Source organism: Orcinus orca, chromosome 1 (genome assembly GCF_937001465.1).
Source record: "Orcinus orca chromosome 1, mOrcOrc1.1, whole genome shotgun sequence".
Classification (NCBI taxonomy): domain Eukaryota; kingdom Metazoa; phylum Chordata; class Mammalia; order Artiodactyla; family Delphinidae; genus Orcinus; species Orcinus orca.
In genome coordinates, this window is record NC_064559.1 from 45,393,634 (window position 1) to 45,404,524 (window position 10,891).

The 10,891-nt window shown below is 43.4% G+C and overlaps 1 pseudogene; it reads left to right on the forward strand.

The window, feature by feature from the left end:
• Positions 1–1,937: 1,937 nt before the first annotated feature.
• Positions 1,938–10,636, forward strand: LOC101289818 (elongation factor 1-alpha 1-like; annotated as a pseudogene).
• The last annotated feature ends 255 nt before the right edge of the window (positions 10,637–10,891 follow it).

The window sequence follows — 10,891 nt, forward strand, 5'->3', positions numbered from 1 at the left end:
GAGAGGCCTGCGCACTGCAACAAAGAGTAGCCCCCTCTCACTGCAACTAAAAAGAAAGCCCACGCGCAGCAACGAAGACCCAACGCAGCCATAAATAAATAAATACATTAATTAATTAAAAAAAAATTTAACGGTGTACTCTGTATTTTTATGTGGTAAATTTGACACCCCTAATAGGAGGCATTCATTTTATGCTGAAAATATGAAATCTAGTAGCTGTATTAGTTTCCTATTGGTTCTATAACAAATTACTGTAAATTGAGTGGCTTAAAATAACACAACTTTATTACCTGACAGTTTTGGAGGTCAGAAATCTGAAATGGGTTTCACTGGGCTAAAATTCAGGCATTTTCAGGCCTGCATTCATTCTGGAGGCTCTAGGGGAAAAATCGTTCCCTTACCATTTCCAGCTTCTAGAAGCTTCCTACTTTCCTTGGCTCTTGGCCTCTTCTTCCATCTTCAGAATCATCAGCATTGTATGTTTCAATCTCCAACTGTTTCTGCCTCCCTCTTTTAAAGATTCTGTGTTTACAGTGAGCCGACCTGGATAATCCAGGATAATCTCCCTATCTCTGATTCTTAATCACATCTGTAAAGTTTCTTACATAAGGTGTATTCACAGGTAAGGTTAAATATTCACAAATTCCAGGGGATTAGGACATGGGCATTTTGGGGGTCATCTTTCCACCTCCCACAGCAGCTTTTCAAAAACATTAGACTCATAGATGTCAAGTCTATAATGGACTAACTTTTTTATCCTGTGTGATGTGTCACCTCCAGTTTTCTGCGATTTTTCATCAGTTTTGTCTGCCAGTCTTAGGACAGAATCCTGTAAAGTTGCTGGTTTACTAGCATGGCAGTAACATCTTTCAAATCCTCCTGAGCTGAGTGTGAGGAAATCCAACTATACTAGGGTACAAGACCATCCTGAGTTATAACAGGGCAATGGAGGGGGTGGGCTGGGGGATGAGGCTGAGGGAGAGTACATTATTTTAAAGATGCCCTGAAGCTCCTCCTGGATGCTGCCAAAGCTATGGATATTAGAAGGCAGAGGGATGTGACTGGAAGGAATTCTAAAGCGTATTTCTCTTATTTTTACCTAAACTTTTTTTAAATTAAAAAAGAAAAAAGCATCAAGGAAGATGCAGACAAAGTAACTAACAGGCCGGTGTCTTATTCCATTTGGGCTGCTATAACAAAATGCCACAGACTAGATAGTTGATAGACAACAGAAATTGATTTCTCACAGTTCTGGAGTCTGGAAGTCTGAGATCAGGGTACCAGCAAGATTGGATGTGGATCGTCTGTCCAGTCTCAGACTTCTCGTTGTATCCTCACATTTTTAATTGTTCTTTGTTCCTCCCGAGGAGAAAGCCCTGTTGGTCACGTATAAATATCCTTCAGCTGCATGAGAACAGCCATGTAGCATTTACTTCACAAGGATAACCATGTCCCTTTATAGAAGAGTACAGAACCTTGCTTTCCATTCTCTTTGTAGCCCATCCCTTCCTTCCCCCACGTAGCTCAATATTTGCTTCATGAGATGATTAGACTGAGGTAATACATTCTGAATGTTGAGGCATATTTTGGTCTTCTCTGGACGAGACATGGATTTCTGGCTCTCCTCATGTTCCTGTTTTGTTCTTTGTACAGTGAAGCTCCAGGGAGCTTTCTCTTTTTTTCCACCAGGATTTCACTGTCCTGAGACATTCAGGGATTGGAAACCCAACACACTAGTGAGCCAGCGAAAGGCGTTGGCCCACAGTCAGACCCAACCCAATGACATAAACTGAGACAATCTCAGTCTGCTGCAAATGTGTTTTTCTGAACACACCCAAATCCCAAAGATTTTCATCTTCTCTTGGCTCTCCAACATCTGCTTTGTCAAATTACAGGCTATTAGCGAGAAGCAAAACCAGTCTAGATTCCCAGAGTCAATGGGTTTCAGAATTGTCTTTGAACATTTTATTGGTCGAAGATTTTCAAAATCATTTGTTTTGATTGAAGAATCCAGAGAAAGGGAACCAGGTACAACGCTGTCTGAGTTTGGCAAATGCGAGGATCCTTTAGCAGCAAATGACTTAACAGAAATACATGGAATGTTTTGAAATGAACTTGGTGATTTCTTTTCCATTCTTGGCTTTCAGTTTTCTTTTATAAGTAGCTGCATAATTAGCTGGCAGGGAGGAGCAAGGTGGTACTTAAGCATCTATCAACATGGAAAGCAGCACAGCATGGGCAAGTGAGGCAAACCTGGGCTTCAGTCCCGGCTCTGTCACTTACTGACAGTATCACCCTAGATAAATGTTTGAACTTTTCACATCTTTAGCTTTCTCAGTTGTGACTTAATAATGCTCTTCTTGGGATGCTAATGTGAGGATCTATGTAAGTTGCTTGGTATACAAGATGTAACTCAATAAGCAGTAGCTAATATTCTTCCTTTTTTAAAAATAAATTTATTTATTTTTGGCTGAGTTGGGTCTTCACTGCTGCGCACGGGCTTTATCTGGTTGCAGCAAGTGGGGCTACTCTTCGCTGAGGTGTGTGGGCTTCTCATTGCGGTGGCTTCTCTTGTTGCAGAGTATGGGCTCTAGGCACATGGGCTTCAGTAGTTGTGGCACATGGGCTTCAGTAGTTGTGGCACATGGGCTCAGTAGTTGTGGCACATAGGCTCAGTAGTTGTGGATCACGGGCTTAGTTGCTCTGCGGCATGTGGGATCTTCCCGGACCAGGGCTCGAACCCATGTCCCCTGCATTGGCAGGCAAATTCTTAACCATTGAGCCACCAGGGAAGCCCTATTCTTCCTTTTTTTTTTTTTTTTTTTTTTTTTTTGCGGTACGCGGGCCTCTCACTGTTGTGGCCTCTCCCGTTGCGGAGCACAGGCTCCGGACGCGCAGGCTCAGCGGCCATGGCTCACGGGCCCAGCCGCTCCGCGGCGTGTGGGATCTTCCCGGACCGGGGCACAAACCCACGTCCCCTGAATCGGCAGGCGGACTCTCAACCACTGCGCCACCAGGGAAGCCCCCTCTATTCTTCCTTTTTTTGTCCTCAGCACCTGGAACATAGTTGGACTTTAATCAGTTTTGGAGGAAAGGAAGGAAAGAGGACAATGCCTAAAGTCACAAAAGCTTCCCTTCTTCCAAATGCCATTTCCCTTTCCCAAGCAATCATTTAGCTTCTCCCTTGTTCCTCCTTGCTTTGCTCATGCTGATCCTGTTTGCTATTGCCCTCCATCAACACTTCTTTACCTCTTGATTATAATGAATCAACATTCCTTGAACTTCTATGAAATAATTACTCCGCATCGCTGAGAAAATAAAAATAAATAAGACAAAAATCCTTCCTTCAAAGCACTTACTGGTTACTGTTCAACAAAAGGTATAAGACATAAAACTGTAATATGAAGGAGGGGAAAAGCATGTAATATAAGTCTACTAACGTGCTTTGGGATAAAGACGGGGAAGGGCTTCCTATAGGCAGCAGCATTTGTGCTGGACTTAAGCAGGATTTGGACTTGCAGAAAAGGAGCCAAATGACATCCCAGAAAGGAACCATCAAAAGCCAATGGATGCTGCATAAAAGGTAACACAACTCATCATAATAACTGCAAGGAACCAAGTACCTACCATGCATCAGGTGCTATTCTAAATGCTTTACATGTATGATTTTGTTTAACTATGAAAACAGACTATGAGGATAAATTATGATAGGCCCAAGATATCCGTTTCTGTCTTGATTAAAATTCATATGTACCCAGAGGGCACATCAGAAGGAACTTAAAGGGAGTTAGAACAGTTGAGCTATTAACACAGTGCTTTCAGAATATAGAGCACTAAGTAACCTTAACTTCCTTTTTATACTAAATATAAGAAAGAAGATGAGACTATTCACCATTCTGGTAGTTTGAATATATAAACACAGGGCCTGAAGGGGTGAAGAAACTTTCTTATCATATCTATACTTATCCCGTACCTTGTCATTATAAAATTGTGTGGTTTGTTTATAAGAAGATCCCTGTGGGAATCATCTACTCTAACTACAATAATCCTTAACTTCGAGTCTATGATACTTTTTTTAATTAAGAAATTATATTCATTGTTTGAGAAGATTGCATTTACTTATGAATCCTATCATAATAATTGATTTTCTTATACTTAACCTTATAAAAGGCCATCATATTCTCTTGGAGTTAGAAAAAGTTTGTTTCTTTCCTTGCAAAATTATGTAAGGAAAAATTAAATAGTGATGTTAAAAATTAAATTAAAAATTAAATAGTAGAGTTATCTTTAACAGACAATGCAGATACCTCGGCATTTCACTGACATGTGATTTTGCTACTACCCCATTTGAAAGACAAGGAAGCTGATTCAGAGAAGTTCAGTGTAGAAGCCATAAGAATGCGCCTTGTAGAACTCCAACTAACTCCAGCTTTGTTGTAAAAAAACTGCTTTTGCATTTGCTTCCACCAGAGCCCTGCTTCTCAGTGGCCAGTGGCCAGTTCATCAGGGATACTGGCAGATCCATTCCTGAGAGACACAGGACTCCTCTGACAGCTGACTTTGACTTGAGGATGTCTGATGGCCTTGCTGAGCTCTCCTTGGACTGCCAGTCACTTCCTTCCCTGCTTCTGTCACTAAGGGTCAGGTTTGCACCATGGTCTGACAGCTCTTCCAGCCTTCCCCATTCCCCCTGTTTTCTCTCACAGATGTTTCCCTGACACAATCCTTGCTCATTTAATCCTGTGTGGACATCTGTTTCTGGGGATCCTGGACTAACATAACCAGTGACTGACCCAAGGTCACATGGTGATAAAGTGTCAAAGCTAGGTCTTATGCCCAGCTTTTGCACCAGAACAGGGGGCTGAGTGGTAGGAAATATGGCTGGAAGAGTGGTTGCTAAAAATAATAATAAAATTCTGTCTAAATCTCCTTGGTGAAGAGGTTGGTCAAATTACAGTCAATAATTCCCCAAGACCTTATTTTAGAGATAAGGTAGTCAAACACAATTTGGGTTTCTGTCTCAGTGAGTTCCCTTTTAGAAGGTAAATGCCTGCTAGGTTGGTATTTCTTAAGTCTTCTTATACAATTTAGCTAACACTTTAGTTGACACATAGGTGTGGGTAAACCTCTACTATAATTGACAAGAAGACTGACATGCTGGGTTTGGAAGTTGAGTACCCAGAGGGAAAGGATGAGGCTTGCTAGAGGTGGGAAGAACTTCTCAACAAAAGGGGAGATATTCTTTATTTTACAACTGTGCCTCAAGCCAACCTGAGGAGCCTTTGTAATAGCCAAAGCGAATCTTGCAGAAGCCCTAAAGGATTATGAGTGAGAAGTTCTACTATAAACTATTAAGCCCTACTCCTGAAAATTGGCCTAGAGTCTAAAAAATGAGTTCAAGAGCCCAAGTTATAGTTAAATCACAATGCATGTTGATGACCCTGAGACTGACAGGACAGGGACCTTTAGGCAAGCTGTAGGCAGGAATGTGAAGTTTGCCAAGTGGACTCTACTTGCCTTTTTGTGTTCCTTCTAATTGGCAATGATAGACTGACCAATCAGATTGCAGTTCTGCCCTTATTTGCTGTATGACCCTAGGAAATACACTAAACCTTTCAGAATCTCAGATTTTTCCACTACCTGTAGAGTGAGTAATTGTGAGGATTAGAAGAAAAAAAGAAAGGCTCTTGATCTACTTCCACCTACCACTCTTTCCCCATTTCCCTATCTTGCTCTGCTCCCCACACTTGTGTTCCTGCTGTTCATCAAATTGCTCAGCCCCTTGGTGTCTCAAGGCCCTTACACATGTCTATGACTTTTAATAGGGAAGACTCTTTGTACTCTATTACAAGTTAATCACTAAGGGGATGTTGCCTATGAGCCTAAATTATACATAATGGCCCATCTCTGGGAACCCTGCCACCCAGGTAATGAGCATTAAGTTAAAATACCTTTGTTTAGCTCACAGGGAACATCCTGACCAGATTCACCTGTGCATGACTGCAGGAAGGCTGAAATTAACACATCCCCTCCGGAGGCTGACGGGAACCAGGAAATGTTTGGCTTTACTCCCTCCCCTTTTAGTATAAAAGAAACCTGAACTCTAACTCAGGCAAGATGGTTCTTTCGGACGCTAGTCTACCGTCTTCTTGGTCTGCTGGCTTTCTGAAAAAGCCAATATTCTTTGCCCCAATAACTCTTCTCTTGATTTATTGGCCTGTATTGCAGCGAGCAGTACAAGCTTGGACTTGGTAACAAATATTTTTGTTTGTTTGTTTGTTTGTTTGCAGTACGCGGGCCTCTCACTGTTGTGGCCCCTCCCGTTGCGGAGCACAGGCTCCGGACACGCAGGCTCAGCGGCCATGGCTCACGGGCCCAGCCGCTCCGCGGCATGTTGGATCTTACTGGACCGGGGCACGAACCTGTGTCCCCTGCATCGGCAGACTGACTCTCAACCACTGCGCCAGCAGGGAAGCCCTGGTAACAAATTTTGAGGAGCCATCCAGGAGTCTTACTGCTCATGGCCAGCCAGCTCCACTTGGGAATTTTTGGGCTAGGCCCTAGCAGCTGCTGGGACCACTTATTCTGAGGACCTGCCCTTCAAAATACCGTGAAGCAACACCTGCTGCTCTGGTGCTTGGCAGTTGGATCAAGGAATCGACATTTGGGAGGCAATGGGCTCCATATGGTAGGGTAAGTCACTCTGGTGTGTACAGCCAGAACTTTATTTCCTCTCCATTTGGGGCTTTATCTGTGGAATAAGTCAGTTTGTTTTGTATTTGAGTGGGTTACCCTGTAGGAGAGAGGAAAGAGTTGTTAGACTTTAGCCGATTTGTGAACTGGTTAGTTTGTTTCTTTGGGTGCTAGCATTTGTGTGTTCCATTTGTGTTTTGTCTTGAATTTGTCTTTAAAAATGGGGACTATTTCAACTATCCCTAAAGAAAGTCCTCTGAGTTGCATTTTGGGTAAGTGATCTGATTGAAGCCGTGAACGCATGAGTGAGAAGATGCTATTTTATTGTAAAAATGTGTGGTCCAGTACCTATCAGGATCTCCACAAGGGGTTTATGAAGGGTTATTTTGGGACCCTGTGCACCATGTACTGCTACCCTTGCTGTGTTAATTACGTTGTTTGCGGTCTCCTGTGTTGTTGGCATATGTAAAACCCTGAGACCAGACTTGGGGGTTTATTTAGGATTTTGGTTGTCCCTTGGGTTTTTTGTTTCATTTTGTTGGGTACTGTTTCTCCATTTACAGCCAAATAAATTTTGTGATATTTGAAACTTTTACTGATGTCAAATGAAGGAAAGGAATAGAGGAAAAAAAAAAAAAAAGACCTGTCTGTGGGATATTTACAGGGAAAAGAGAAAGGTTCCACTCGATTCCTAAAATCACCAAAAACCTCAGCCCATAATTCAGCCCAGCTGGTAGATGTTAAGGCAGAAAGGCATCCTTTTAATGGTTGGACGTGATCAATTGCTATCTATGGTTTTATGGTGGCTAGTCTGTGAAGAAGAGGGGAAGAATGATGGAATTCTTTATGTATAAGTATTTGTGCTATTACATCAGGGAGAATAAGAAAAGGGGACGAGAGTGAGGATATGTTGCTTCAAACTTTAACTCCTCCACCTGACCTAGCTGTTTCAGTCACTCCGATATATCCACCCCTTCCTCCACCTTTCATTCTTACCCGTCCCCAGTCCCGACACTGAGGCTCAGGACTGCCCTTCCTTATAGGGACCACTTAGAAAACCTGTGTTAGTTCCTTGGGCACAGGGTCTTGGTCTGATATCACCATCTAAGACCTGACAGGCACTCAATTTGGGCCAGGAGTCGCTCCCAGGGCAGGGAAATTTCCCTTATGCCCTTATCTCATAGGGGGCTTAAATGCAAATGACCAGCCAGCTGGGTTTCTCAGACTTGTTTAATTGGAAAGATTGCAACCCTCCTTTACAGGGAGAATCCTCTACACTTGAAGCCTACTTAGCAGAACCCACAGCTGAACCAAATTTGGGACCCCAGTGAGGGAGAAACACACTTATTAGGGCGCTGGCTTTTGGTGCATTTTGGCAGGGCTTTGAAAGGAGAACCAAAGCAATAGAGTTTGAACAAAATTCAAGAAGTTCAGCAAAAAAAAGCAAATGAAGACACCTCCAAGTTTTTGGAAGAGATTTATCAGGCCTACAGACATTATACTAATGCAGATTCCAGGGCCCCTGAAAACATTAGAATGGTAAATTTGATCTTTTTTGAGCAAAGTGCCTCAGGTATCAGGAGAAGGTTGCAAAGATTAGATGATGCATTTGGAATGAACCCTCTCAATGGGCAGATTTGGTTTTAAAGCGTTGAGCAGGGAGCAATAACAGAAGAAGGAAGATGCAAAATGAAATGAAATGCCACTTTTTTGGCAGTGACATTGGATTCCCAGTGACCTGAAGAGAGGGAAGCCACCATTGAAGAGGAACAATGCACTTACTGTAAGGAAGAACATTGGAAAACAGATAGCTCTAGTCTAAAACATAAGAAGAAAAACAGTAAAAGATGAGAGCCTCTCATATGGTAGACAGATAGAAACACTCTGAATGAAGAGGCCCAGGGGCTCCCTTGGACTTGAGGTGCCTATTCCCTACAGGAGCCCTCGGTGAAATTGAGTGAGGAATGAGCTGATGAACAATCTGATAGACCTCACCCTGAAGGTTTTCACTAGAACAGCTTGACATCAGAGTCTCACCAGAACACACTTGAAGCCTACAGGTGATGCTCATGAAAACCCCAGGAAAAGAGACAGAGCTCTTTCCCCCAGAGGTCTAGGAAAAGGTAAGACCAGAGTATGTGCTAACTGCACCCCAGGGAAGGCCAAAAACACATGGCCAATAGGAATCCCATTAAAAAAGAATGCTGGGACACCTAATCTAAAACCATATGCTCTGAGGCAAGAGGATCACTCCTCCCACAGATTGATTTGTCTAAATACCAGCCAGTGTATTCAGAAAGGACAGAGAAGGCCAAGAGCTGATTTCACTTAGATCACACCTTGCCAGGCTGGGAATGTAGTGCACAGTTGGTTTGATCCCTGAGGTGATCTGGGACACTGTGCTGCAGCACATTCATAATAGTACCCACTATGGGAGAGATGCCACCTTACAAGGGACTCAAACATATCATGGGGCCTAACCTACAAAAGACTGTCCAGTGAGTCACTCAGAATGGCATGATTTGTGCTAAACATAACGCAAAGGCTGCTGTTGAACCTCCCCAGATGGGGATCCAATACAGAGAAACTTGCAACACTGAGGACTGGGTGCAAATGTCTTGAGCTGTCGGAAATTTCAGATACCTGTTAATGATTGTGGACACTTTTTTCAGGATGTGTGGAAGCATATCCACCTAGGCAGAAAGTCTCTGAATAGTATGCCTGGGTCTTGGACAAACTGAAAGCTGAACATGAGTATGGTTTTACCGTTGACATCTCCCTGTGGAAATTGGAGACCAGCAAGTCCTAGGTGACCATCATCGATAACCCAGGACACAGAGACTTGATCAAAAACATGATTATAGGCACATCTCAGGCTGACTGTGCTGTCCTGATGTGTTGATGAGTTTGAAGTAGGTATCTCCGAGAATGGGCAAATCTGTGGGCGTGCCCTTCTGGCTAACACTCTGGGTGTGAAACAACTAATTGATGGGGTTAACAACAAAATGGGTTCCACTGAGCCACTCTGCAGCCGGAAGAGATATCAGGGAATTGTTAAGGAAGTCAGCACCTACATTAAGAAAATTGGTTACAACCCTGACACAGCATTTGTGCCAATTTCTGGCTGGAATGGTGACGACATGCTGGAGCCAAGTGCTAACATGCCATGGTTCAAGGGATGGAAAGCCATCCATAAAGATGACAATGCCCATGGAATTATGCTGCTCGAAGTTCTGGATTGCATCTTGCCACCAACTCCTCCAACTGACCAGCCCTTGCGTCTGCCCCTCCAGGGTGTCTACATAACTGGTGGTATTGGTACTATCCCTGTGGGTCTAGTGGAGTCTGGTGTTCTCAAAACCTTGCATGATGGTAACCTTTGTACCAGTCAAGTTTACAACTGAAGTAAAGTCTGTTGAAATGCACCATGAAGCTTTGAGTAAAGCCCTTCCTGGGGACAATGTGAGCTTCAGTGTCAAGAAGGTGCCTGTCAAAGATGTTCATCACAGCAGCATGGCTGGTGACAGCAAAAATGACCCACCATTGGAAGCAGCTGGCTTCACAGCTCAGGTGACTATCTTGAACCATCCAGGTCACATCGGTGCTGGATATGTCCCCGTGCTGGATTGTCACACAGCTCACATTGCTTGCAAGTTTGCTGAGCTGAAGGAGAAGATTGATCGTCATCCTGGGATAAAGCTGAAAGATGACCCCAAATTCTTGAAATCTGGTGATGCTGCCATCGTTAATATGGTTCCTGGCAAACCCATGTGTGTTGAGAGCTTCTCAGACTATCCTCCTCTGGGCCGCTTTGCTGTTCGTGACATGAGACAGACGGTTGCTGTGGGTGTCTTCAAAGCAGTGGACAAGAAGGCAGCTGGAGCTGGCAAGGTCACCAAGTCTGCCCAGAAAGCTCAGAAGGCTAAATGAATATTATCCCCAATACCTGCCACTCCAGTCTTAATCAGTTGTGGAGTAACGGTCTCAGAACTGTTTGTCTCAATTGGTCATTTAAGTGTAATAGTAAGACTGGTTAATGATAATAGTGCATCCTTCAGAAGGAAAGGAGGATGTTTTGTGGACCCTTTGTTTTGTGTGTGCCAGTTTTAAGTTTTTAACACCAGTAACTTTTAATTGGTTAAAGCCCGTCTTAAGGAAATTATCCCCTGATTTGGATTAAGGCACTGGAATTACATTC